Source organism: Phacochoerus africanus, chromosome 15, assembly GCF_016906955.1.
Source record: "Phacochoerus africanus isolate WHEZ1 chromosome 15, ROS_Pafr_v1, whole genome shotgun sequence".
Taxonomy (NCBI): Eukaryota; Metazoa; Chordata; class Mammalia; order Artiodactyla; family Suidae; genus Phacochoerus; species Phacochoerus africanus.
The window spans coordinates 120920084-120946602 of NC_062558.1; the positions used below are offsets into that span (position 1 = coordinate 120920084).

General features: G+C 45.8%; 1 long non-coding RNA gene across 1 annotated transcript; it reads left to right on the forward strand.

Annotated features, from left to right (window-relative positions):
- Positions 1-264: 264 nt before the first annotated feature.
- On the forward strand, positions 265-7604 carry LOC125116174 (uncharacterized). The gene is made up of 3 exons (XR_007132275.1): positions 265-1169; positions 1654-1739; positions 7353-7604. It is a non-coding gene; the product is annotated as an uncharacterized LOC125116174 (long non-coding RNA).
- The last annotated feature ends 18915 nt before the right edge of the window (positions 7605-26519 follow it).

The window sequence follows — 26519 nt, forward strand, 5'->3', positions numbered from 1 at the left end:
ATGGTGCAGAATATGTGCTGAGTTTATACATCACCCTTATCCTTGATTTTTGTTTATCTAACAGTGTTACAATAAAGGAGATAGTAGAGAAAATAGAAAGTAGACTACTATTCCACCATGTTAACAAATTCAACAAAATACTTTCTTCCCTGCCAGATCTTGTTCAGTTAATGTATATATTTCCTGTATATTGGTTATCATGGTGTGAATGTAATTTTATTCAAGGCTTTTTTCTGCTTAGCATAGCATAACCCATCCTAGATTTTCAAACTAAACATCCTTCACATGAATGGTTTCTTGTGATTTTTTTCCCCCCACTTTGTCCTAAAAATAGAGTGCAAGAGGGGAAACCATGTTAATTGAGGGTTCTGGTTAATTGAAGTTTTTACTATAATTACCCATTATAAAAATGAAGGGTTTGGGCAGAGAATAGATGCATAGTCTTGGGCATATCTAATTATTACCTTGGCTTGTAAATAGCCCTTTGGTGAAAAAGTGCTGTTTTAGAAAGATGCTCATTTCAGAATTCCCTTTCATAAAGCAACAAAGACAATTATCTTCAGTTCTCACTTGAGAGTCCATATACATGAAAGGTAATGTTGCCTGTGCCTTTTTCCCTATTGATTAGTGTTTTCATTCAGCAGGGAGTAAAGAGGACAGAATGGATCAAATTGTGACCGCATTGGTTTCTCTTAACATTGGCTCACTCACTCGCTCTCTCTCCCCCCTCCCCCAACCTTTCAATGTAAGCAGAAAACACATAAAGTCAAGTTGGCTATTTTTTAAACTCAAGGGTTATGTATATACATTCAAGTTGCAGTCATGGCCAAACGAGGGTTTTTAAAAAGAACAATCTTCTTTGTGGCCACTAGAGGGTATCGTAGACCTAACAATCCTGTCTTGTTTCTAGTCCTTTCTTTTTCTTAGTCTCTAGGCACCATCATGTTTGTTGTGAAATGGCCAGAACTTAGTAAGACTTTGTTGCTTACCACCCACCTCACTAGACTGTTCTCAGCTTTGTTGTCTTAACAGGTCACACTTCACCAATACAAGTACTACCAGCAGGGACTCATGCCTATGGGGATAACACAGTAAAATTTTTTGAGGTGTGGTCTCAGAAAGAAATTGTGTTGGAAAACTCCTCTGAGGACAATATAATAAAACTGCCTGTGAGTGACAATATAATATCTGCTTCGATAATTGGTATTTTTTGACTGGGAACATAACCGATAATAATATCTGTAATTTTTTATACTGTCTATATATCAAAGATTATGCTAAATGCTTTTCGTGTATTACCTCATTTGGCCTTCCTTAAAAAAGTAGATTATATCCTCATTGTGGATAGAGGTGAAGGCTTGCAGAAGACAAAAAGGAGGTGCTAGTAGTTCACTCAGATTAAGATTTCTAAAATTACTAGTGTCATGTGTGTGCCAGATCCTGTTGCAGCTCCAGTGTACGTTTTCTGGGGGGAGAGGCGGTTTACTTGGTTTGGACTGTAAGTCCACCCATGGTTTTGATATTAGATGGGATATAGATTTGGGATAAAACACTAACTTCTGATTTAGAAGAATTTTTTTAACAAAGTACTCCAAAAATGAATTTGGTGAATTCTGGAAAATAGAAATGACCTCTGCTAATATTATCCTTTAGGATAAAGAATCAGCTCTTGAACCTTCACTGTGACACCTGGGAGACAAGTTATCTCAACCTTTGTTTAAGATGCAAAAAGTACTCTGGTAAAAATTCTTTATCTTTGCCTTTTTGATTTCCTATGTTGGGGGCCGAGAGAGACTTTCTAAGTGTTATTTTGCAAACCTGAAAAGATCGCTTGATCTAGTTAAAGAAGTAGGTTTAAAGATAAGAAATACACTTAACTTGCAATCTTATTTAAATGAATATACTTGCAGATGATTTTTCTTGGGGAAAAATCTAATGTACATGCTGGAGACCAGAACAATGATAAACAAGCCTTTGGGGAAAATCTTGATAGAAAAAAACTGAATTTGCAAATTCAGTGGTTTTCAAAGGGATTTCATTTCTGAGAGATGACCATTAGGGGGCAATCTTGGGTCAAAATTTAGTTTTAGTTATAATTAAGAACTTCTTTCAAAATATCTCTAAGCTTAGATTTGGAACTTTGCTCTGATTATGCATTACTAGATGGAGAATAAAGTTGAAGAAAGTCTGTAAGTGCCAAATTACCTCATTCATTCCTTAAAGCCTAGTTATCTTGTTCTCACTTAGGAGGAATCAGTCCTCCAGAAAAGTTGCTTGCTTAACAGTTGAAAAATGGCTAAGCCAGGATTCACTTAAAGGTCTTCAAGTCTGTTATCTCATGCTTTCCTGCTATCCCACTGTCTCCCTTGGAAGTTTATTGGATCATAACCTAGGAATAGATAAATATACAGTTATCTAAAATTCCCTGCAAAATAATATTTAGAAGTTTACTATGGGAATAAAGACAAACATATTACAGAACTGAGCCTGTATATTATTTATCAATAATTGCTTTTCCTAATATATCAAGTCTGTTAGATGCTCTGTGAGTCTTTTTTGTTTCCTATCTTGTTAACTAAGATGCTGATTTCTTTACTGCTGCAACCTATAATATTTTAAATGCCATTTATACCTTAAATGACAGACTGATACTTTTTGATATTCCTTATGTAGCACAAAAAAAAAAGTTGTATGTCTTATCTAGCAGGTAGATGGATATATCTTCAGTCCACAATTATTTTTAAGGCCTATAAAACTTTTGGTTGGTTAAGCCTTGATGTTGAAGCAATGGTGAAGGTTATTGATTAAGCTAGCTTTTGTTTTATTCTCACAAACGACTTTAGTTTTTGTCATTTCCCAGGGCCAGCCTTGACCTTGCTTATAAAAGTTTCTTTTTTTTTTTTTAATTCCTTATTTTCAGTCCCAAGTAACTCCCATCATTAGACAAAATACTATTTACTTGCTAAAGTCTACCTTAAAACAATAGCATTGATTTTTATTAGTCCAATTTGGACATTCACTGAAGAATATTAAATTTCTAAGAAGTCATTCTAAAACTTTTAAATGTGCTTTTGAAATAACAACATGTAGTACAAAATCTTATAGACAAGATTTTTCTTCATTGTTTTTAAACATATTAGACTGTCCCTCGAAAGGCCAGTAAGCGTGTGAACCCTCAGGAAAGACCCAATTTGGAGTGTTAATTATTGGCCTTTTTAGGCCAAAGAATGTCCTATCAGGGTGATATTTAGACTTGAGATTTTTCAAGGAAAACTTGGATTTCCCAAAGCAGAAATATCCTAACAGATGAGGGTGGAAATGAGAAAGTGGTATGGTGATAAACTGCAGGAGTTAAGAGGTAGACTGGTCTGTGGATTTCCCACTGGTCCTCTTGACTTAAATGGTATTTTCGGGGGGAGGGAGAAGCTGGTGGTGACAGCCCCAGCCTGGACCTGAAGCTGCAGTGCTGCTAGATGCTTTTCAATGATTTGCTGGACTAGCGTATGTCCTTACTGAATGTAAGGGCACTTTCTTAAGTGGGATCTAAACTAATTGTTTTTTCCAAAAACAATAGCTTCTGCAGATTCTTATTGAGCAGGAGCTATGGAGGAAGTCGTTGCTGCACTCTATAACCCACCTCTTTCCTGTTGAGTAATGCTCTAGAGGCTGGATTTCAGTGGTGACTGGCTTGGTAGACTTTGACTTCAGAGTAGATGACCTCCTCGGTTTTACGAGAGAAAGTGTAGGTAGAGTCAACTTGCTGGCAGGCATAGACGTTCTCTTCCAAAGGTGTTTACTGGACTAACAAGTTAAGGTTAAACATTACTTCCTATCTGATTTCTATTTTAGAAACATTGGCTTCAATTGTTTCAACTGAAGTAAAGGTCATTTGAGGCTATTAAGACAACCAAAAATATATTCCAAATATTATCTACCCAGCCACGGTGCTGGGAGGGGGAGAGGGAAGGGGAGGTTCCCACTGCATCTGGGTGTTTGGGCGTGTTAAGCCCTTTAAAACGTGTTGTGTGGCAATTGAGATGCTTCCTTTTAGAAATGTCTTTTAAGCAGGAGTTCCCATTGTGGCGCAGTGGAAACAATCCAGCTAGCATCCATGAGGATGCAGGTTCAATCCCTGGCCTTGCTCAGTGGGTCAGGGATTTGGCATTGCCCTGAGCTGTGGTGTAGGCCATAGAGCAGCTTGGATCTCACATTGCTAAGGCTATAACATAAGCCAGCAGCTGTAGCTCCAGTTCGACCCCTAGCCTGGGAACTTCCATATGCCTCGGGTGGGGCCCTAAAAAGCAAAGAAAAAAGAAAGAAAGATCTTTTAAGCAATATTTTTATTTTAGGACCGTATATGCGAAATGATCTTACATAGGCACGGTCTATACCTCCATTTTACCTTTAGGTTAATCTTGAGCAAGAGTACATGAACATACACTTGCTAAAGTCAAGCTGAGCATGGCTCAATTAACTGCAGAAGAACAGGGCAGACTGGGTGGGGCAAGCTCTGGAATTCTACTCACTCACTGAGCAAAGTCAGGCATTGGGGCAATAGCTTGAGCTGAAGCAGCTCATAGGAAGCCCAGCCCAGCCCACCAGGTAAAGCATAGAGGATGTGGCGATCGACCCAAAGCACAGTGTTGTACTGTGATCTGCATCGGGGAAAGTGTAAGTGCCCATCAGGAATCTGGGGCAGGATAGCAGGACTGCAGGAGTCTTGTATGTAGCACATGGACCAGCCCCAGCGCCAGGGTAAGCTTCAAGAGCAGCGCTTCCTCCACTTCCTGTGGGGCAATGGCAAGATCAGGGCAGGGCCTCAGGCTTTCAGGGCCTGAGTCTAGTTCTTCAGCACAGGAACTCAGACGTCAGGAGAATGACACGTGGATCCTGTTGTCAGAAGACCGCTCAGGATCCCAGGAACAAAAGCGCTGCATGGAGCCAAGACAAGGTCACGACTGGCCCAGAGACAGGCATGGCTTGATGCTGAGTGAGTCTCAGAACCTGGAACTGAAGCCACCTTAGGTCCTCCTGTCTCATCAGGACTAGTCCTAGAGTCTACAGCCAGGTGAGGGGGTCAAGTCCCCCAGCCGATGGAGAAGGGGTGTGCTGCAAAGATGGGAAGGGGCCTGGCCTGACTCTCACAATGGAAGCAGCCCCATGTGACAACAGACTCAGAAGGCAGCCAGAATGGGTAATTAGAATTCCACACCAGAACCTACCTGGGAGGACAAGGGACAGCCACCAAAGCACTAGCTGCAAAAATGGCCATATGTTCCTTGGGAACTAATTTTCTCAATCTGAAAGTACAGTTTTCCCATTTAAAAATTAGCTATAGTGACAAGTCTGGCCTCCCCTACTAGGAGTCACTATAAGAAGCTCCTCAAGAGTACCAGTTGGAGGGAGTTCACTTCATGGCTCAGTGGTTAAGGAACCCAACTAGCATCCATGAGGACATGGGTTAGATCCCTGGTCTCCCTCAGTGGGTTAAGGATCTGGTGTTACTGGGAGCTGTGGTATAGGTCACAGACGTGGCTCTGATCTGGCATTGCTGTGGCTGTGGTGTAGTCCGGCAGCTGCAGCTCCAATTAGACCCCTAGCCTGGGAACCTCCATCTGCCACAAGTCCTAAAAAAAAAAAAAAAGTACCAATTGGATAGAAGGGAATCACAGAGTGGCCTGTGTTCCCCCTTCTTCTTCCTACCGGAGTAAAAGAGGCTATGATTTTTTTTTTTTTTTCTTTTTAGGGCCGCACCTGTAGCGTGTGGAAGTTCCCAAGCGAGGGGTCAAATTAGAGCTGCAGCTGCCAGCCTATGCCACAGCCACAGCAACGCCAGATCCGAGCCACGTCTTCGACCTACACCACAGCTCACAGTAATGCCCAATCCTTAACCCACTGAGCAAGGCCAGGGAATCAAACCCACATTCTCATGGATACTAGTCAGATTCATCTCTGCAGAGCCACCACGGGAACTCCAAGGCTATGATTTTAAACTAGCAGAACAGCTTTGATTCTACATGGTACTTCCTCTAGACCTGGTTGTGGTAATAGCCTTTTGCCCCGGGTTAAACCTCTCATTCATCTTTCGACACTTGCTGACAGAATGAGTTCTCTGTCCACTCTTCCAGCCTGCTACTAGAGATGGCTCCCTCAGGCCCTTACCTGTCAGAGCTCAGATCTGTCATCATCAGCTCTTTGATGATGATTCTGTCCTCTACTCCAGTCTTGTCTGTAGAACCCAGTTCCTACTCCCTGGCAAACAGAACCCCTTTACGCCCATCTCCCTCAACTTGCATACCCGGCAGAGGGCTTGCGCCCTCTCGGGTGACTTGCTAGCTCTCCAGGCATCCTCCATCTGGCCCCACTAATGAAGGATGTTAACCTCATCAAAATGACTTCCTTCTTTACCGAACTCCAGTGGTAAAGTTTTAGAGAAGTTTCCCAAGGTGACAAAAGCTGGGGTTGAAACCTAGGCAATCCGACTTGAGAGATTATACCTTTTTTTTTTTTTTTGTCTTTTTAAGGCCATGCATGTGGCACATGGAGATTCCCAGGCTAGCTCAAATCAGAGCTGCAGTTACTGGCCTACGCCAGAGCCACCGCAATCAGGACCCGAGCTGCCTATGCAACTTACACCACAGCTCTCGGCAATGTTGGATCCTTAACCCACTGATCAAGGCCAGGAATCAAACCTGCGTCCTCGTGGATACTAGTCAGATTCATTTCTTCTGAGCCATGATTGGAACTCTGAGAACTTATACTTCTGTCTTTGATTCCCAAATAATTGCTAATCTTATTCATCATCATTGACATGGATCTCTGGGGACAGCAGACATCAATTAAATAACCTATTACGTTGTACTAGGTTCATGTTCTCTTTCCCTCTCAGTCTCTTTGGTGCTAGAATACTCTAGCTATGGCACATGATACATCCCATATTATTTAATTAAAGAATTATACAATAATACCTTGAAATTTCCATGTTTGAAATTGTTTAGCATGTTTTTCTTTGTCCAATAATAGAACATTATAGACTAAGAAGAGTTTATGCTCTGGAGTCATAGAGACCTGAGTTTGATTCCTGGCTTTTCATTTTTCTATAAAATGGGTATAATAATTATATTTGCCTCTTAGGATGCTTATAAAAATTAAGAGAGATGGTAATAGACACAAAACTTAGCATGGAGCCAGGATCGGTAAGCCCTCAATGCTGATATTATTAGTAGTATCCCTTTTTTCAGTCTCCTTTATCTGCTAGCAAAGAATGCATATTACAAAAAAGATTAGACTATAGATAGCTTATCCCTTTCAGTGTTAGCCACTTGATATGTTGTCATTCCTGTTCTTTTCAGAATTCTTTGTACAACTGTGACCAGATTTCCAGTCTTTGAAAAAGAAGGGCAGAAGATGACAAGGAATGAACAGATAACCGAATGTAACTCGCCCTTTTCCAATAAGAAACTTCCTGGGAAGGTGATGGATGAAGGGATTGTTGCATTGGTTCCTCCCAGGCAAGGCCACTCCAGAGGAACAACTTCAAGACCAGCAGGACTGGAGTTCCCATTGTGGCTCAGCAGAAACGAATCTAACTAGCATCCATGAGGACGCAGGTTTGATCCCAGCCCTTGCTCAGTGGGTTAAGGATCCGGCATTGCCGTGGCTGTGGTGTAGGCCAGCAGCTGCGGCTCCAGTTGGACCTCTAGCCTGGAAACCTCCATATGCCTCAGGTGCAGCCCTAAAAAGACAAAAAAAAAAAAAAAAAGATCAGCAGGACTGCCTAAACCTAAGGCAGCTTCCTGGAGAAGCCTATAGGTCCCAGGAGAATCCTGTTGTCTTGTGTGAAGCAACCACCTTTGGGGATCTTGCTGGAAAGGATTACATTTCCTAGCTCCCTTTGCTCCTTGAAAGTCGAGAAGCTGTTACACAGCTGCAGGCTTGTGGCCCTAATTGTCTGATCTTGGCAATTTAAGAAAGTCCTTTATGAACAAACTTAAATGATGCTTCACAATTTCAGTTTTCCATTTGGGGATGCTCTGGTGGCAGAGGTTAGGCTGAAGGGTTCTCACAGAAGCATAGAGAAGACCCAGAAAAGGCAGGTTCATATCAGACCTGGGTTGGGCAGAACATTAGTAAGAAAATAAATACCTGCCCATGCTCACAATATAATCATTAATTGTGGGGGAGAGGAAAAAGGGGGATGTAAAAGTAAATGGGAAGGGAACCCCAGAATGTAAAATTTTTTCTACAGTTTGAAAACATTGAACACTTTGCATACTCTCATATTCATTTCAAGATAGGAAGGAATACACACAAACAGAATGTATTTAACAGTGGTGATATCTTGCTAGTGGGATTACATGTGCTTTTTATTTTTTGAATCTCTCATATTTCCAAATTTTGGATAGGAAAATATTAAAAACTCAGAAAATCAAAAATTATGACAATTGGGAGAAGTGTTATGTTTAAGTCATATATCAATATTGAATGATAAGCAAAGAACAGAACCATGCCTGTGATATGCTACCATTCGTGTCATAAAGGGAGCAAACAATATATGTTATTTGGATATGTATAAGTTATCCCAGGAAAATTAAGCAGAAATCAGTTGCAGGGGATTGGGAACTGCCTTGTGGGAGATAGGGGTGGGATAGGGACTTTTCACTCATAAACCCTTTTATACTTTATTTTTTATCTAGTCCCCATGTAAAAAGTTTTTTAAATACAGTGTATCTTCCCCTCTTCTTCTCGGGTCAAGGGTCCCTGCGAACTGTCAGAAACCACATCATTATACGTGAACTCTGCATTTACCATTTCAAACATGCTCAGCATGATCCACAGTAGGTAGAATGCCTGCACGATACCACACACCGTGCCATGTGGTGCTATTTATCTAAAGGCCCCCTTGTCAAATGCATATCCTCATTTAGAGCCAAAATTAAAATGAATAATTTTAAGATGACCCATCAAGTTTTCATTTTTGCCTTGGTTTCCAAGAAGCCTAGAGCTAGGTTTGTCTTCAGCCAGATTTTCTGGTTGAAGGGAGCAGTCAGACTCTTCCTACCTGTACCCACCCCCATTTATTTCACCACTCTCCTCTTTCAAATCTCATTCTAATAGCTTTCTATTAGAAAGTTAGTTATATCGTTCCCTAGATGCAATTTCCAAACCTCTCTGGAAAGCAATGGATATGTATTCGTTATCTACTGCTGGGTAACAAATCACTCTACAATATAGAGGCTTAGAACAATATGCATTTATTGTATCTCACAGAATATATTGCTTTGGGTCAGAAATTCAGGAGCATTCTGGCTTGGGAATCTTTCAAGATGTTTCAGAGTTCCCATTGTGGCTCAGTGAAAACAAACCTGACTAGTATCCATGAGGATGTGGGTTTGAACCCTGGCCTCAATCAGTGGGTTAGGGATCCGGCGTTACCATGAGCTGTGGTGTAGATGCAGACTCAGCTTGAATCCCTCATGGCTGTAGTGTAGGCCAGCAGCTGCAGCTCCAATTTGCCCCGTCTGGGAACTTCCACATGCTGCCAGTGTGGCTCTAAAAATACAAAAAACAAACAAACAAAAACATGTTTCAGGATGTCAGCCGGAGCTTTGGTCATCTGAGGGCTTGAGGGGGCTGGAGACCCTGCCCCAGGAGGGTTGGCTATTGGTGGGAGGTCTTTGTTCCTCCCCCCATGGGCCTCTCCATGGGCTGCCTGATTGTCCTCAGGACAGGGTGGCCCATGGGGCAGACAATGCAGGAGGGAACAAGATGGAAATCCCAAGGCCTTTTATGACCTTGCTCCTGAAGCCACACTCTCCACTCCTACGTCATAAGAAGCAAGTCCCCAAGTCCAGCCAGTCCTCAGGGGGAGGGCTCTTCAGCTTCACCCTTTGAAGAAAGCAGTGTTGAAGGATTTGTAATCACCTTAAAAAACCACCACAGTGGAGTACCTTCTGTGGCTCAACAGGATTGTCGGAGTCTTCGGAGGGCTGGGACAGGGGTTCAGTCCCCAGCCTGGCACAGCGGGTCAAGGATCCAGCGTTCCACAGCTGCAGCTTAGGTCGCAACTATGGCTTGGATCTGATCCCTGGCCTGGGAACTCCATATGCCACAGGGCAGCCAAAAAAAAAAAAAAAAAATTTAAATAAGTAAAAAACTACCACAGGGTATAATAAATAATCAGAATTAGTCAATTAGTGTCAAGTTAGTTACATGAGATGGTATAAAGACAATGAGAAATAAGGGAACACCCAATGAGCACCTGCTCTGTACTCACATACCTGATGGTGATTAATGTCTTTAAAACTTATTCTCGCTTTTATAGATGAGGAAAGAGGAGACTCAGTGAGGATGGATAAGGTGTCCAAGGTCACAAAGAAAGTGTCATAGGTGCATGTCAAGCACATGTCAGCCTGAGGTCACGGCTATGCTGTCACCCCATCCCAGTGGGCAATGGAAAGCATTCTCAACTATTTGCTACCTTGAGTTTTCTAAGCCAGGGCCATTTTGCCACCAGAGACAAAAGTGGCAAAGGTGAATGAACTCATAGAGCTGTTTAACTCATTTCTAAATCCTCTGGAATCACATGTGTTAATTCTCCTTCAGAAGCCCCTCCCCTGTCTTCCGGCACTATTTGCTCAGCCCAGGCAGTGCCATGCCTCTCCTCACCCCTGACTTTGAAAGCCAGCCAACTTCCCTTCCCATTGTAGCTGGCTATGCCATGGAAGCCAGTGGGGTCAATGGAGTAAGGTGACTCTAAGCACTGGGGTGTGTGGGGACAAGGCCCTCTCTCTCATGGGAACTGAGCCAAGCCCAACAGGGTGGAGATGGGACAGCCCATCTGCGCTGGTGCCATGCTGGACTGCGGAGGCCTGATAAGGCCAGGGAACCTCCCATCCAATTCGGTGTCCCCTTCCAAATATAGATTTCTCCCGACACTGCCCTCCAGCCGTTGATTGTCACATGGGCACTTTTCTCCAAGGTAGCAGGTGGCCTCTTTGCTGCTGCAAGATGGGACCTGATCCAGTGCGGGACCAGAATTGGAGTGCCACCGAATTCCTACCTCTCCTACCCCCACTTTCCTTCTCAGTCATGGCCACTCCATTCCTCTCAGGGAAACAATCTTCTGATGGACTCTCTGGGCAACGCTGTCCTTTCTGCTGAGAATTCATGCCTGGAGAATCCCTGGAATTCTGCTCCGCTGGTATCCCAGCTCCCAAGGCCCTTCCTTCATACAGAGAATTTTCCTGGGGTAGGAAGCTGAGGAACCAGTGCTGTTGTCAGGGGCAGAGCTGAAGTAAGAAGTAGGTCAACTGGGCCATTAACCAAGGCTCCAGCCTATAAGGACACTCAAAACCATCCTTTTAGTTAAAAAGGATGAAGAATGTCAACTTCCTAGGAAGTATCTTTCAACCATTTATGACTGAAAGAATACTGTGATGAAATAGTTCAAGGCAGTGGCAGGCATCGAGACTTTTCACCTCAATTTCCTGCTGAAGGTGAAGATCTGGTGAAAACAGGGCTATCTTTCTGGGTGTGGTCTGTGCATTTGAAGCCCATTGCTGCTCCCACCCCACCCCACTTGGTCATCCACCCTTCTCTCTGTGCTCAGCCTCCTCTCTAAGAAAAGGAGCAACAAATACTGAGAGGTTATCAGCAGGGAACCACCACCAAGATGTCAGCTCATGGACCAGGTCGCCTTCCTGGTTGGAGCAGTGTGTGCTTGGGGCAAGCTGCCCTCTTAGCAGGGCCTCTGGGGTGGATCAGAGCTGCTCTTGCTGGGATCAAGGGAGGCTCTGGGAGGAACCAAACCCATGAACTAGCTGCTGGCTGTCCACCTTGGTCAGCAATGGAGTTGAATTTTCCCTTTCTTCATTGCTAGGGCCAATTCCTCACTTGAGAGCCCCCAGGACACCTGACATTGATGAATGGAGCAGGGTGAACCCATGGCCCTGCCAGGAGGACAGCATCAGGTCAGTGAAGTCCGTGTTATATGCAGGTGAATAGAACTTCTTCCATGTTGGCCTGAGACCCCAAGAGTGTGGGCCCTGGGAGATGTCAACCTGGGAGCAGAAAGTACAGGAATGACCACCTCTGCTAGTAACCTGGTGCCCTTGCCATGTATAAGGCAGTGCTCTGGGTGCTTTATAAGGATAGTTGTGTCCTTAAGGATGCCCCTGGGGACAGACTCCAATATCCCTCACCCTGTTCTGAGTAAGGAACCTCAGGTCCGTAGAAGCTAAGCTACCTGCTCAAGATAGTGGTCGATAAGTGAGGGCTCAGGATTCAAAGGCTGGTATCTCTGACTCCTGGGGCCCCTTGAGCCACTGATTCCTCCTGAGAAAAGTCACCCCTTCAGTACTTGGAACCCCAGATTCTTTTTTTTTTCTTTGTATGTCAGCACCTGTGGCATATGGAAGTTCCTAGGCTAGGGGTCTAATTGGATCTGCAGCTGCCAGCCTATGCTGCAGTCACAGCAATGTTGGTTTCCGAGGCACATCTGCAAACTATGCCACAGCTTGTGGCAACGCTGTATCCTTAACCCACTGAGTAAGGCCAGGGATGGAACCAGTATCCTCAGGGACACTGTGTTGGGTTCTTAACCCAAAGAGACAGAGCGGGAACTCCCGGACCCCCAATTCTTGCCTCTGCTGTGCCTCTGCTCTGCTCTATCCTCCTCCAAGGGGAAGGGCCTCTCACCCTGGGAAGCTCCCATGATCCCTGCTGTGAGACGGGCTTTTCCAGAACAGATCTGGGGCCTGAAATCAGGCCAAGCGCAGAGCCCAGCCTGGTGAGGAGATGCTGGGTTGTAGATGCGCAGGGCTGTGGTCATGGCTATAGACTCTACTCAGGGGGCGGGAACCAGGTGAGGCAGAGGCTGTGTGGCCAAGAAGGCAGCAAACTTGTGAACTTGCAGCCAGACATTCTGCTGAGGACCAGCTTGGTGACCTTGAGCAAACTCTTCCCCAAGGTCAGTTTTCTCAGCTTTCAAGTAAGAAGGATCATATTTGCCCCATAGGGTTGGTGTCGGGGGTGAGACCAGAGTGAGCCCAGTGTCTGCACTGCTGCTGGCCCACTGCAGGCATCCAGGAGTGACTGAAGGCCTTGTGAGGTTCCTCCTGGAACCTTCCCCAGCCCCACCCCCGCTGCACCTCTTCTGTGCCTCTTTCTCCTTCTTCATTCCTTGTCTCCCTCTTCCTTTGTGTCTGGAAGCCTCAGAGTGGCCAGAGAAGATGTGGCTGAGGAGTTCCCATCGTGGCACAGAGGAAACGAATCCAACTAGGAACTATGAGATTGTGGGTTAGATCCCTGGCCTTGCTCAGTGGGTGAAGGATCCAGCATTGCTGTGAGCTGTGATGTAGGTTGCAGATGTGGCTTGGATCCCATGTTGCTGTGGCTGTAGTGTAGGCCAGCAGCAACAGCTCCAATTGGACCCCTAGCCTGGGAATCTCCATGTGCCGTGGGTGCCGACCTGAAAAAAAAAAGCAAAAAAAAGAAAAATGTGGCTGAGTGTCCAGTGACACTCTGGGAGGGGTCACTGGACACACCTGTTGGTGGCCTAGAACACTTCCAACCAGGAGGGTTAGCTGAGCCAGGCCCAGAGTCAATCAGAGAACACGTGTCCAGTGACAGCCACATCCCAGGCTTCTGACCCGTCCACTGCCCCCTCACTCACCTGCTTGTCACCATCCCCCCCACCCCAACCCCCACCCCAGGAGTTCCAACCATGGCCCAGAGGACACGGTTAACTGCAAAGAGACCATGGCCATGGTCACTTTTAGCTGGAGGGGAGACTGCAGACTGCCTTTCTCTCTCCCTCCCTCCCCTAAACCAGAGAAGCAGGGCAGGGGGGGCCCCAGGATCGGCGCACTTGGCTGGCTGGCTTTCTGTGTGCAGGGTATTGAGGCTGTCTAATTGACAGATAGTAAACACAGATAAAGACCCTGGGGCAGAGAAGAAGGGGTGGTTGGGATGAGGCAGGCGAGGCACTGGGTTGGGGAGGATGGGTTGAGGGTCTTGGGAGAAGACCAGATGGCTCCCTGCCATGTCCCCATCTGGGCCTCCACCAGCTTTAAGCTGAGTGAGCAGGGCCTGGTGGACCAAGGCTGATGCACACATGAAGGGGGACACAGGGGTACAGCCTAGGGGAAAGTGGAAGACAGGGGTTCCCTGTTCTGTGTGAAGCCTGGCAGCTTGGGACTCCCCTCCGGCTGCCCCTCTCTCCTTCCCCAGTCTGGGGCACCTTGTGTGTGTCCACACTGCCCCTCAGCTCACCTACTCTGGTGGGGAAGGCCAGGAAGTGGGTCTCCCAGGCAGGCCTCAGATAGCTCCCCACGCTGGGAGTGAACCTTTTTCCCTCAGGGGGGTGGGTCTCTGCACCCCTGCTGCTGGCAGCGCTCAGGAAGAGGGCCTAGGCTGTTCGAGAGAGCCTGGCCTCAGCCACCAGCCCTGTGACCGCCCCCCACCCCCCCCCAGCATGGCCCCAAGCCCAAAGGATCCAGGTCCTATCCCAGGGTGAGGTTCTGAACAAAAGGGAAGTAGGGGGCTGCCTTCTGTCCACCCCCACCCCCCAACCAGGGGGGCCCATGTACTGTCTTTACTCCAGATGTGGGCAAGCTAAGGCACCGTCTACACTGAAGGCACTTCTTTTCCAAGGCCTCATGCTGTGTCCAGCCCTCGGGAGAAGAGAAAGGCCTCTGGAGGAAGAGAGGGGATCAGAAGCATCTCAGCTCCTTTTGAGAATAACAGCTTCTCTTATTCCACCCTCTGTCTTGCTCCTCAGAGAGGGCCTCCAGCCCTCGACCTGAACCACCTGAGCTCTGAGCTGCCAATCAGGCCAAGCCTCTCACTGAGGACTGTCCTCCCCCGCTCCCCCCACCCTTCCAGTGCATCCCAGGCTTTGCATACAGCTAAGTCCTGCCCAGAGAGACACCACGACCAGGAGAGCAGACAGACCTGGCTGGGTACACATTTTGTCCCTGTGCTATGACTTTGAACAAGTCCCTTACTTTCTTCAAGCCTCAGTTTCCCACAACTGGGTGAGTGGGTACCTTGCAGACTTGTGAGGATTTAATAAAGTGAGATCTTTAGAACGCTCTGCCCTGATGGGGGCCACAGGGCCATCCTATCCATGGGTGCTGCCTCCTAAACCTCTCTCCCTTCTGGCCCTTCTTTCTATTCCCATTGTCAGGGCCCTCATCTAGGCTCTTCATTTTTCACCTTAATTTATTTAAATGGTCCCCTTACTGGTCTCTCTGCTCCAACCTCCCACTGCTGGAGCGTGAGCTCTTCAAAATGCAGAGCGTGGTCCTGCCACACCCCACAGGAGTCTGTGCCTTGTAAGAAAGAGGGAATCCAGCTTTCTTTGCTTGCAGGGAGCCCAGTGGGAGCCTGGCCCAGCTTTATTTCCAACTGCTCACCTGCTTCCAGCCACTTACTTCCACGCATGTGTCATCGCATGCACTCTTTCCTCAGAGGGGCGCGTCCTTCCCCAGCTCATCTGAAAGCCAACCCCTCATTTTCCTGGGGAGAAGTGTCCCCACTGTGTGCCAGGCACTGTGCTGAGCATTTGATTTGCATTCTCACGAGGTATGTGCTATTATCATTACTATTATCATGTCCACTTAACAGACGATGAAGTCCGAGAGGTTGATCCTGCTCCCAAACCCAGGCTCTTGGTTATATCTCCAAACTCAAATACTTCCTCCTGCAAACACTCCAAATATGGAGGCTGGATCTGGCTTAGCATTTGCGGGGCGGGGGGCGGGGGGAAACAGAGTGTGTAGATGAGTTTCAAAGAAGTAAAATATTTGTTCAGGAAAAGCACATGATCAGCTCAGCAAATGTGGATTCGGCAGTTCCTATATTCAAGGGACAGGTCTGGGTGCTGTGTGGGGTTAAAAACCATCCTATAAAATCGGATCGTGATGATCACTGTACAACTATAAACGTAATAAATTCATTGAGTAATAAACAAAGCAAAACAACAACAACAACAGTTGGTAGAGAAGAACAAGTGCTGGCAAGGATGGGGGAAATTTGAGTCTCCACACATTGCCATTGGGAATGTAAAATGGTGCAACCACTTTGGAAAACAGTTTGGCAGTTCTTCCGAAAGTTAATCACAGAGTTACTGTCTGAGCCAGCTGTTTCACTCCTAGGTATACCCCCCAAAATAATTGAAAAATACGTCCCCATAAAAGCTTGTGCAAGAATGTTCATAGCAGCATTATTCATAATAGCCAAAAAGTATACCAACGCAAATGTCCATCGGCTGACAAAAGCATACACAGAATGTTGGTACTATCTGTGCAATAGCAGAAGGGCCGTACTGACACACGCTACAAGAGGAAGAGCCTTGTAAACACTATGCTAAATGAAGGAAGCCACGTGTTGTATGACTTCATTTGTATGAAATGTCAAGAGTAGTAAATCCATAAAGATAAAATGTAAATTAGAGGTTTCCAAAGTGTAGGGGTACAGTGACTGCTCATGGCTATGGGGTTTCTTCTGGGGTTAATGAGAGCGTTCTAAAATTAGTTAGTGGTGATGGTTACAGAATCATGTAAGTTAACTAAAAACTACTGAATTGCTCACCTTAAAAGGATGAATTTTAGGAATTCCTGTTGTGGCTCAGTGGGTTAAGAACCCAACTAGCTTCCAAGAGGAAGCAGTTTTGACCCCTGGCCTTGCTCAGTGGGTTAAGGATCCAGCACTGCTGAGAGCTGTGGTATAGCTTGGATCCTTCTGTGTTGCTGTGGCTGTGGCATAGGCCAGCAGCTGTAGCTCTGATTCGATCCCTAACCTGGGAACTTCCATATGCCAAGGGTGCAGCCCTAAAAATATATATATATATATTATATAAATATACATATATATATATATATATATGGTATTACGATATTATGGATTATATCTCAATAAAGCTGTTAAAACAAAAAACAAAAAATTAGATACAACTTTAATGCCCAGCAATAGAAGCCTAGTTGAGAAAATTGTGATGTAATTGTCGGATAGAATACTCTTGCAGGGTTGGGATTCTGTATAGGAAAATGGAAAAACCACCATAATGTTATAAGGCGTTGTGGATAAATTTTATCCAGGAGGAGGCTCTCTGGATTTTCTGATATTTCCATACAATAAATTTAGATTCATTGTATAATTTCTAAAAAGAGTGACAGGAATGCCCTTCAGCAGTAATGAATCCAACTAGTATCCATGAGGGCACAGGTTCCATCCCTGGCCTCACTCAGTGGGTTAAGGGTTCTACATTGCTGCGAGCTGTGGTGTAGGTCACAGACACAGCTCAGATCTGGCAGCTGTAGCTCTGATTCAACCCCTAGCCTGAGAACTTCCATATGCTGCAAGTGCAGCTTGGATCCCGAGGTGCTGTGGCTCTGGCCTAGGCTGGCGTCTACAGCTCCGATTAGACCCCTAGCCTGGGAACCTCCATATGCAGCGGGAATGGCCCTGGAAAAGGCAAAAAGACAAAAATAAATAAATAAATAAATAATAAAAAGCAAAAAAATAAAATAAGAAGAGTGACAAAGAGATCACCTATGCCTTTCCAGGTGCTCAGAATCCAGCAAGGAGGACAGATATGAATGTTGCAAAAGGAAGCTAAGAGACTGGGGGAGGGTGGGGTCAAGCCTTGCTGGGGGACTTCAGGGAGATCTCCTGGAAGGGATGGACTTTGCAATTATGGCTGGAAGAAGTATTTAGGGGGCAAATCAAAAAACTGGGCCAACGGCCTCAGGTTTTCCAGGAGACAGATGGAGGGGGAAAAGGGCATTTCTCATCAACTGTCCCAAAAGTCCTAAGTGTGTTGAATAATCCTGGCTAGCCATTGTGCCCTCCATACCCATGTAACCACTGGTGGGACACTGGGGACCTTTGTCAAAACCAGTCATCAAGAATAACCCAGGTTGGCCCCGGCAGCCTGTGAGTCGGGTCTGGACCAGAGTTCCCTGGGGTGGCCACACTGGCGGGGGGCGGGGGGTTCCCACTTTCCCAGCAAAGCGAACGAAGTGAGGCAGGACGTCAACACTCACTACCCTGCTGTTTCTCACCTTCCACCTTCTCTCCATCTTTCTCTTAAATACTTGTCCTCTCAAGCTGGGGGAGTGCCCAGTGGGCTGTGAACAGAAATCAGAAGCTGTGAAATAAGACAACTTTCAAGATCAACAGGAAGCAGGGAGATAAATCACAAGAATGACTTGAGGAGGGTGTGTGTTGGGTTTGGTCTTATTTTTAGTGGTCATGGTGGTAATGGTGGTGGGGAATTGAGGCGAGAGCAGGAAGCCGGGTTTCCCAGCCTCAGCTTTTGATGGTTTCCGGGTCTCCTTGGGCCTGCGAAGAAAAGGCTCATCTCTGTGACGAACCAGCTCTTTTCAGTTGCCTTTGTCTTTGAGAGCTGTTAGTATGGTCTTGTGAAATTGCTGCTCCTGGGAGGGGTCCCTCGGAGCATGAGCAAAGCAGAGCATGTTAGCTGGGGTCTGGGTATCCCCCTAGAATTCAAGCTCTGTGAATAAGCCCCCAGCACACACACGTACACAGGATGACCACTCACAATCTCCAAGGGACCCACAATGTCCCCCAAATGCAGAATCACGGCATGGTGACTATAGTTAATAATACTGAGGAGTTCCTTTCATGGCTCAGTGGTTAATGAACCTGGCTAGTATCCAGGAGAACTCAGGTTCCATCCCTGGCCTCGCTCAGTGGGGTAAGGATCCCGAGTTGCCATGAGCTGTGGTGTAGGTCACAGACACGGCTCAGATCCTCAGTTGCTGTGGCTGTGGTGTAGGCCAGCAGCTGTAGCTCCGATTCGACCCCTAGCCTGGAGCTTCCATATGCCTCGGGTGCAGCCCCAAAAAGACAAAAGACAAAAAACAAAACAAAACAACAAAAAACCCTGTACTGTGTATATGAAATTTGCTAAGACAGTAGGTTGTAAAAGTTATCATCACAAGAAAAAAACAATTTTTTAATAACTATGTGGCCGCTGATGTTAATGACTTATTGTGTGATCACTTCGCTGTGTGTAAAATATGGAATGATTATGCTGTATGTAACTCATAGAATGTAATATGTCAATAACAAAAAGACAGGTAACCCATTTTTTATTTTTTCGCATTTTGTATGATTTATTTATTTATCTTGGCCGCATCCACGGCATATGGAAGCTCCCGGGCCAGAGATCAGATCCGAGCCGCAGCTCTGACCTATGCAACTGCGTAAGCAAAGGACTTGGACAGAAGTTCTCTGAAGAAGATAAACAATGGGCCCAAAAAAGCACGTGAAAGGAGATGATCAGCATCATTAACCATCAGGGAAATACGAAGCAAAACCACAATGAGCTACCGCTTCACACTGGTACAATGACTCTACCGAAAACAAAACAACAACAAAGCAAGTGAGTGTTGGCAAGGATACGAAGAAGTTCAATGAAACAAGGTGAAACCACTTTGGAAAAAAATATGGCAGTTCCTCAAAAAGTTAAATACAGTTACAATACGATCCAACAATTCCACTTGTGGGTATACACCCAGGAGAAATGAAAGCATGTAAAATCTATGGAGACAGAAGGGAGATTGGTGGTTGCCAGAGCGCTGGAGAGTGAAGGAATGGAGAGCCATTGTTCATAGATTTGGGGTTTCAGTCCTTTGGGGATGAAGAAAATGTTCTAGAATTAGTGGTGTTAGCGACGCAACCTTTTGAATATACTGAAAACCATGGACTTGTACCTTTTAAGTGAGTAAATTTTATGTTATGTGAATTATATCTTAGTTTTTTAATGGAAAAAAATGTATACCTGGCTCACATTTCTTATCAGACTTTATTTTTAGAGCAGTTTTAGGTTCACAGTAAAATTGAATGAAAGGTACAGTGACTTCCCCACGCATGCACAACCTCCCCCACTACCAATATTCCACATCGGAATGGTGGGTTTGCTATAACTGGTAAATGACATTGGCAAATCCTTATCACTTAAAATCCATAGTTTACATTAGGTCTCCTTCACCCTCGGTGTGGTACATTCTATCAGCCTTGACAAGGGCGTAATACCAGGCATACACCATTATGGAATTACACAGGCTAGTTTCACCGCCCTAAAACTCGCCTATGCTCCATCTAGTCATCCTTCCCACTCCCCTCACCCCTGGCAACTGTTGATCTTTTTACCGTTTCCATAGTTTTGCCTTTTCCGGAATGAAACCATACAGTATGAAGCCTTTTCAGATTGTCTTCTTCCACTTAGTCACATGCATTCAGTTTCCCCTGATGTCGTTTCTTGGCCTGATCATTTCTTTTTAACACTGAATAATATTCCATTGTCTGGATGTACCACAGAGTATGTACCCATTAACCTACTGAAGGACATGTTGGTTGCTTCCAAGCTTTGGCGATTATGAATAAAGCTACTATAAACATCCTTGCACAGATTTTTATATTGATGTAAGTTTTCAGCTTCTTTGGGTACATACCAAGGAGCACGATTGCTGAATCATATGTTTAAGAGTATGTTTAGTTAGTAAGAAACTGCCAAACTGTCTTCCACAGTGGCTGTACCATTTTGCATTCCCAGCAGCAGTGTATGAGGGTTCCTGTTGGTCCACACCCTCACCACTATTTAGTGTTTCAGAGTTTTGGATTTTCACCATGTTCACAGATGTGTTGTGTCCTTGTTTTTTCTATCACATTATATTTTTACTGAACGGTGTTGCTCTAGGCACTGGAATTCAGCGGTGAAACCCACAACATCCCAGGCCACATGGAGATCCTATTTTTGTGGAAGGAGATAACAGAGGTAAGCTACACATCTTAGCTTGCTTCTCCCAAAGAATAAGGCCAAAGACCTGATCCTAACCAGACATTTTACAAATGGGAAGTATCTTCACAGTAGAAACTAGACAAGGGGGTAAGAACAGTTCAGGGCTGCCCTTACCTCTCCCTGGAAGACTCAGCAAGAACATCTACCAGAGTCACAAAAAACAAGGAGCTGGTAGGTCCTCATATCCTGTGCTCCAACACCCTGCAAACGGGAAGAAGGACTTGGCTAGACAAGTGACTGACCTAAGATCACACAGCTGCTGTAAGACAGGGCAGAACTACGCCCACGTTTCCTGAGCTCAGGGTCAATGCATGAATCTGGCCAGGATTAAACATCTAATGAGAAAGGGAAACCCCCAAGGGTCTTCCTGGGTTTCTCCTGCCAGAGCAGAATTGCAAGGCAGCCCATAACACCCCTAAAAAGCATCTGTGCTTTGACCCAGCAGTTCAACTTCTAGGGCTTTATCCTACACACACTCTCACAGGTGCGTACAACAGCATAGGTACCTGAGTACCCAGCCTTATTCCTAATAGAAAGTACTAGAAGTGATCCATGCACCTCAGTGGGAGGCTAGTTAAATACATTATGATGCATCTATAAAGGGCTTTAATATATATAGCAGTAAAAAGAAAAAAAAAGTTGGAAAACTCTTTGTGTACGAATAGGGAACAATTTCCAAGATCCATCACTAAGTTAAAAAGTCAGGTGCAGCCACTGTGCAGAGGATGCTCATTTTGCCCTGGAGACAAGAAGGGGATGGGGGCCTTTCATCCCTTCCCCCTCCACCCCTGAACAGGGGTTAAAGAAAACAAGGGGGTAAAAACAGTTCAGGGCTGACCTTACCCATCCCTGGAAAACTCAGCTGGAACATCTCTCAGAATCACAAAGAATAAGGAGCAGGTGGCCCACTCCCCTGACTTTTGGCTCCTGTTGTTCAGGGAGGTTGAGGAGCTTCATGTTGTTCAAGCTGAGCTTGGAACTTCTGTGACACTCAGGACCTTTCCACTGTCTCTGGAAGCGCAGGGTGGCCCTGGAGGGAGGTGACCCTTCAGGAGCCACAGGGCTGCCCGAGGATTCCACCATCTGATTGAGAGTCAGGAAGCCTGGCTCTGGCCCAGCTCCAGCCCATACTTGATGTGGGAGATCCAGAAGTATCCCATAATACTGCCTCCCTGGCTTCACCGGATCACAAAGGAGAGAGTAAAGCAGCCAGGCCTGACTGTTTCTGAGGACATCGGTGCCCCAGAAAGGAGTACGGGGCTCTGTGTGGTCAAAAACAAAGGCTGAGGCTTGTGGTTGCCAAGGGGGGAGGGGGATGGATGGCGAGTTTGATTACCTTTAGAATGGATAAGCCATGAGGTCTACTGTACTGCACAAGGAACTATATCCAGTTTCTTGGGATAGAATGTGATGGAAGACAATATGAGAAAAAAGATATATGTGTGTGTATTATGACTGGGTCACTATGCTGCACAGAAGATATTAACACAACACTGTAAATCAATGCTACTTTAATAAAAAATAAAAAATTTAAAAAACAAACTAACTGTGGAGTTCCTGTTGTGGCTCAGCAGGTAAAGAACCCAAAAAGCATCTATGAGGATGTAGGTTTGATCCCTGGCCTTGCTCAGTGGGTTAAGGACCTAGCATTGCTATGAGATATAGTGTAGGTCACAGATGTGGCTCAGATCTAGCGTTGCTGTGGCTGTGGTATAGGCCTGCAACTGTAGCTCTGATTTGACCCCTAGCCTGGGAATTTCCATATGCTGCAGGTGCATCCCTAAAAATAAATAAATAAAAATAAAAACTAGGTCTGGGGAAGGCTGGGTAAGCAGAGTTAATAGGTCCTTCACTGCAGACCTTCTCAGAGCCTTGAACATGCTGAGTTATAATATTCAGGTGTGACTACAGTATGTAACACTTCCCAAACTTTTCTGACCTCAGAACCACTTTGGAGGAAAACATCTATTAAAACCTCCTAGAATAAAGGTAATCTGTGGAACACAGTTGGACAAATGCTGTTTAGATAAAAGAAGGGTAAACACAAAGCACTATTCAAAGGCACAATGGCAGAGATAATGACTACAATATAAATTCCTGTCATTAACACCTCCCATTCAGTCTCCCTGACCCTGCTCACAGTGTAAGGCTTTTTTTTTTTTTTTTTAAACTGTGGATCATAAACCATTAGTGGGTAGTGAAATCAACTTAGCAGGTCACAACCAGCTTTTAAACAAATAAATTTGGCTACAGTAGAAAATAACAGGGCATACCACATTTAATCCTGGTGAGTACTGATTTTCTGAAACACACATACCTGTATATACAAGCTGGGTTATGCCGGAAAATGTTTGTTTGTTTGCTTGCTTGCTTTTTAGGGCTGCACCTGTGACATTTGGACGTTCCCAGGCTAGGGGTCAAATTGGAGCTGCAGCTGCCTGCCTACGCCATAGCTACAGCAACACCAATCTGAGCCTCATCTGCAACCTACACTGCAGTTCATGGCAGCACTGGATCCTTAACCCACTAAGAGAGGCCAGGGATCAAAACTGCATCTTCATGAATACTGTGTCGGGTTCTTAATCCACTGAGCCATAACGGGAACTCCCCAGAAAATGTATTTCCTCCTGTGGGTTGTGAAGAAAAAGTTTGGAAAACATCACCTTCGAGCTCCTCCTCTTCTGCACAGAAGGAAACTATCCCGTCAGGGGCACCTTCGTCTGACTCAAGCAGCATGACTGTCTGCTGAGGGCTCCAGGGACAGGGGCCTCTCCCTGGCCCTGCGATTGTGGGATAGATTTTAGGATTAGCCGTGTCACCTTGCCAGACCCAGAGAGTGACAGAGGCCGCCTTTGTTATTCACCGTGCTCCAGAAAAGCAACTGATCTTTCATTCCTTTTCCAAATGCTGTTTATCCTCCCAACCAGAAAACACCTTTCCATCTGGGAAAACAGGTTTGTTGAAGCTCAGGCTTCTCGCTTCCACTTAGGCATTCAGGACACAATGTGAACTCTGAAGACTCACTTTGCTATCTCCAGCTGTTGGGTTTTCCTTTTTTAAAAATTCGATGCCCGAGTCATTTCTTCATTCTGGTTCTAATTCTCTGTGACAGGTGAGTATTGTTTAAAACGCCGGGGCGTTTCACACTGACCAATTAGAGCAAACATCCTGTGGACCTTTATTCCTCGGTTAAGGTGCGCTTTGTCAAAGTCCCTGCTTGGCAGCTGACCAGCTGTGTGACTCTGGGCAGGTGACCTGCTCCCTGTGTGCCTCTTTCTTCTCACCTGTCCAATGGGGGGAATAAAATCTGCCTCAGCGAGAAGTCATGGGATTAAATGAGACAGGCTCCATTAGACACTTATCACAGTCCTGATGCATAGTAAGAGCTCAATTAAGAACTAATTTAGTCACCACTCCGCCTCCTGCCTCTTGGAGTGTAATTCATCTGTTTACTTGAAACTTGAGGGGAACTGGTTCAGCCTCTGTGTCGCTCAACATTTGTTAAAAAAAAAAAAAAGGCCTGGGGTGTGCAAAAGGGGGTCCGCAGAGCTCCACCTCTCAGGTTTCTTCTGCCTCCTCCATGGGTGGAGAGAGCCTAGTGCAGCGTTCAGGTGGGCTCTTGTGCGCCTTTCCGGGGGTACTTGGGGCCTTCTGAAGGTGACCTCAACCTGCCTACCCGCTAGCATCTGTCTGCCCCGCACTTGCCACTGAAAGTTCTGCGTCCTGGGAACCTCCTCTGTCCGCAGAAAAACAGGTCAGTTAGTTTCCTTACTTCCCAGGTTCCCTCTGTTCGCCTCTACGCCCCCAACCAGCCTTCACTGCAGCCTCTCACTGGGAATCACCTCTCTTCTCCAACACTCCGGTTTCTTGCCCCCTGGGCTAGGTTCCAGCTCCCCTAGTCCCCCGGTTTCAAAGGCCCCCAGGTTCACTGACATTTCTTGCTTGACTTATTCACCTCCTCCATTAGGCTCTGGTCCCTTGAGGCCAGGAAATATGTCTTGTCCTATCAAATTCAGTCTTGTATCCCACAGCAGCTTTCACGGCTCAGAGCAGACTCAGGTGGAGGCTTGGTAAAGGCCAGTGACTCAAAGCCAGAGAGGGAGGAAGGACAGGCCACTGACTGATACTGGGTGACCCATAGGGACTTAGGGAAGCAGTGCCAAGAAGAAGTTCCAGGAGACTACCCCTTCCTTTCCTTCCTGCTCAATGTGTAAATCCAGGAGCTCCTGCCCTGCCCCTTCGCCAGTGCCCCAACACCAGGAGGATTAACCAAGAGTCATACCCTTAGCTACAGCTGCCAACAGGGAGGATAATGTGGCCTCTGATCTTGGTCAGAGTCTTGATCATTGGACCATCTCATCAGGAAGACTCGAGGCCTTTATTAAAAACATCTCAGATGGGCTCAATCAGAGCCTTCGGGGGTGGAGCCTAGGACTCTGCTTTTGAACAGGTGATTCTGATGTCAACTAAAATTTAAGACACCTGTGATCTAGTTGTAGCCCTCCCTTCACCTGCCCCACCTTCCTGGACTTGACCCCTTGACTGCTGGACTTACACCCTACCAGGAAGGCAAAGGTAGGTCCAGTGATTTCAGGGCAAGGGCACAGGTATGAGATGGAGTTGCTCGATAGCATGATCTCCCAGAAAGAAAGGTGTAGCCAGAGCAGACCTTTCCCCCAGCCTCTGGGTAGATCCCAGGATCTGGGATTGGTGAAGGGAAAGAAAGCTTCAGAGCAGCCTGGCTGAGGACCTCGGGCCTGGGCGTCCCTCTTCAGTACATGGTCTTCCTAGAAGGTAAAGCTCTATCTTTGGGGTTTTTTGTTTGTTTATTTTTTCTTTTTGTCTTTTTGTCTTTTTAGGGCCGCACCCACAGCATATGGAGGTTTCCAGGCAAGGGGTTGAATTGGAGCTGTAGCCACTGGCCTACGCCAGATCCGAGCCACGCCTGCAACCTACACCACAGCTCACGGCAACGCCAGATCCTTAACCCACTGAGCGAGGCCAGGGATCAAACTCACAGACTCATGGATACTAGTCAGATTCGTTTCCACTGAGCCGTGATGGGAACTCCTCCATCTTTGTTTTGAGTTTAAAAAAAACAAAAAACAAAAAAAAAACAAAGTAGATATGCTAACTCATAATTAGACAACCAAAGAGGATTTTAGGAGAGCCTCATATCCCCTGAAATTAAGGACATAGTTGTATGTATGGGTATTTGGCGGTGGGGGTGGGGGGTGGAATATATGCTTCTCTGGGGTAATGCAACAGAGAATAATGGTTAATGGCACAGACTTTGGGGTCAAACTCACTGAATTTGAACCCTGGCTGTGCCAGTTTACAACCATTGGCGCAAGTCACTCAATCTCTCTGAGGCTCTGTTTTCTCATTTTTAAATACACTAGGATGAAATGAATCAGTGCATGCAAAGTGCCTAGAACAGTACTTGGGCCATGGCAGATATTATTGATCATTAGCTGTAACAACAAAATAATAGCTTTTGGCACATCTTTAAAAGTCAGGTATCCAAATGGAGGTTAAAAGTCAATGATCCAGAGGGAGGTTAAGAAATTGAACTTCTCTGGGGGCCTGAGAGATAGCACGTGGTGTGGTTAGGAGGGTCGCATCCTCATCAATGAGATCCGAAGGCTCTTCCAGTGACTGCGGGGCTGGGGACAAGTAGCCTCAC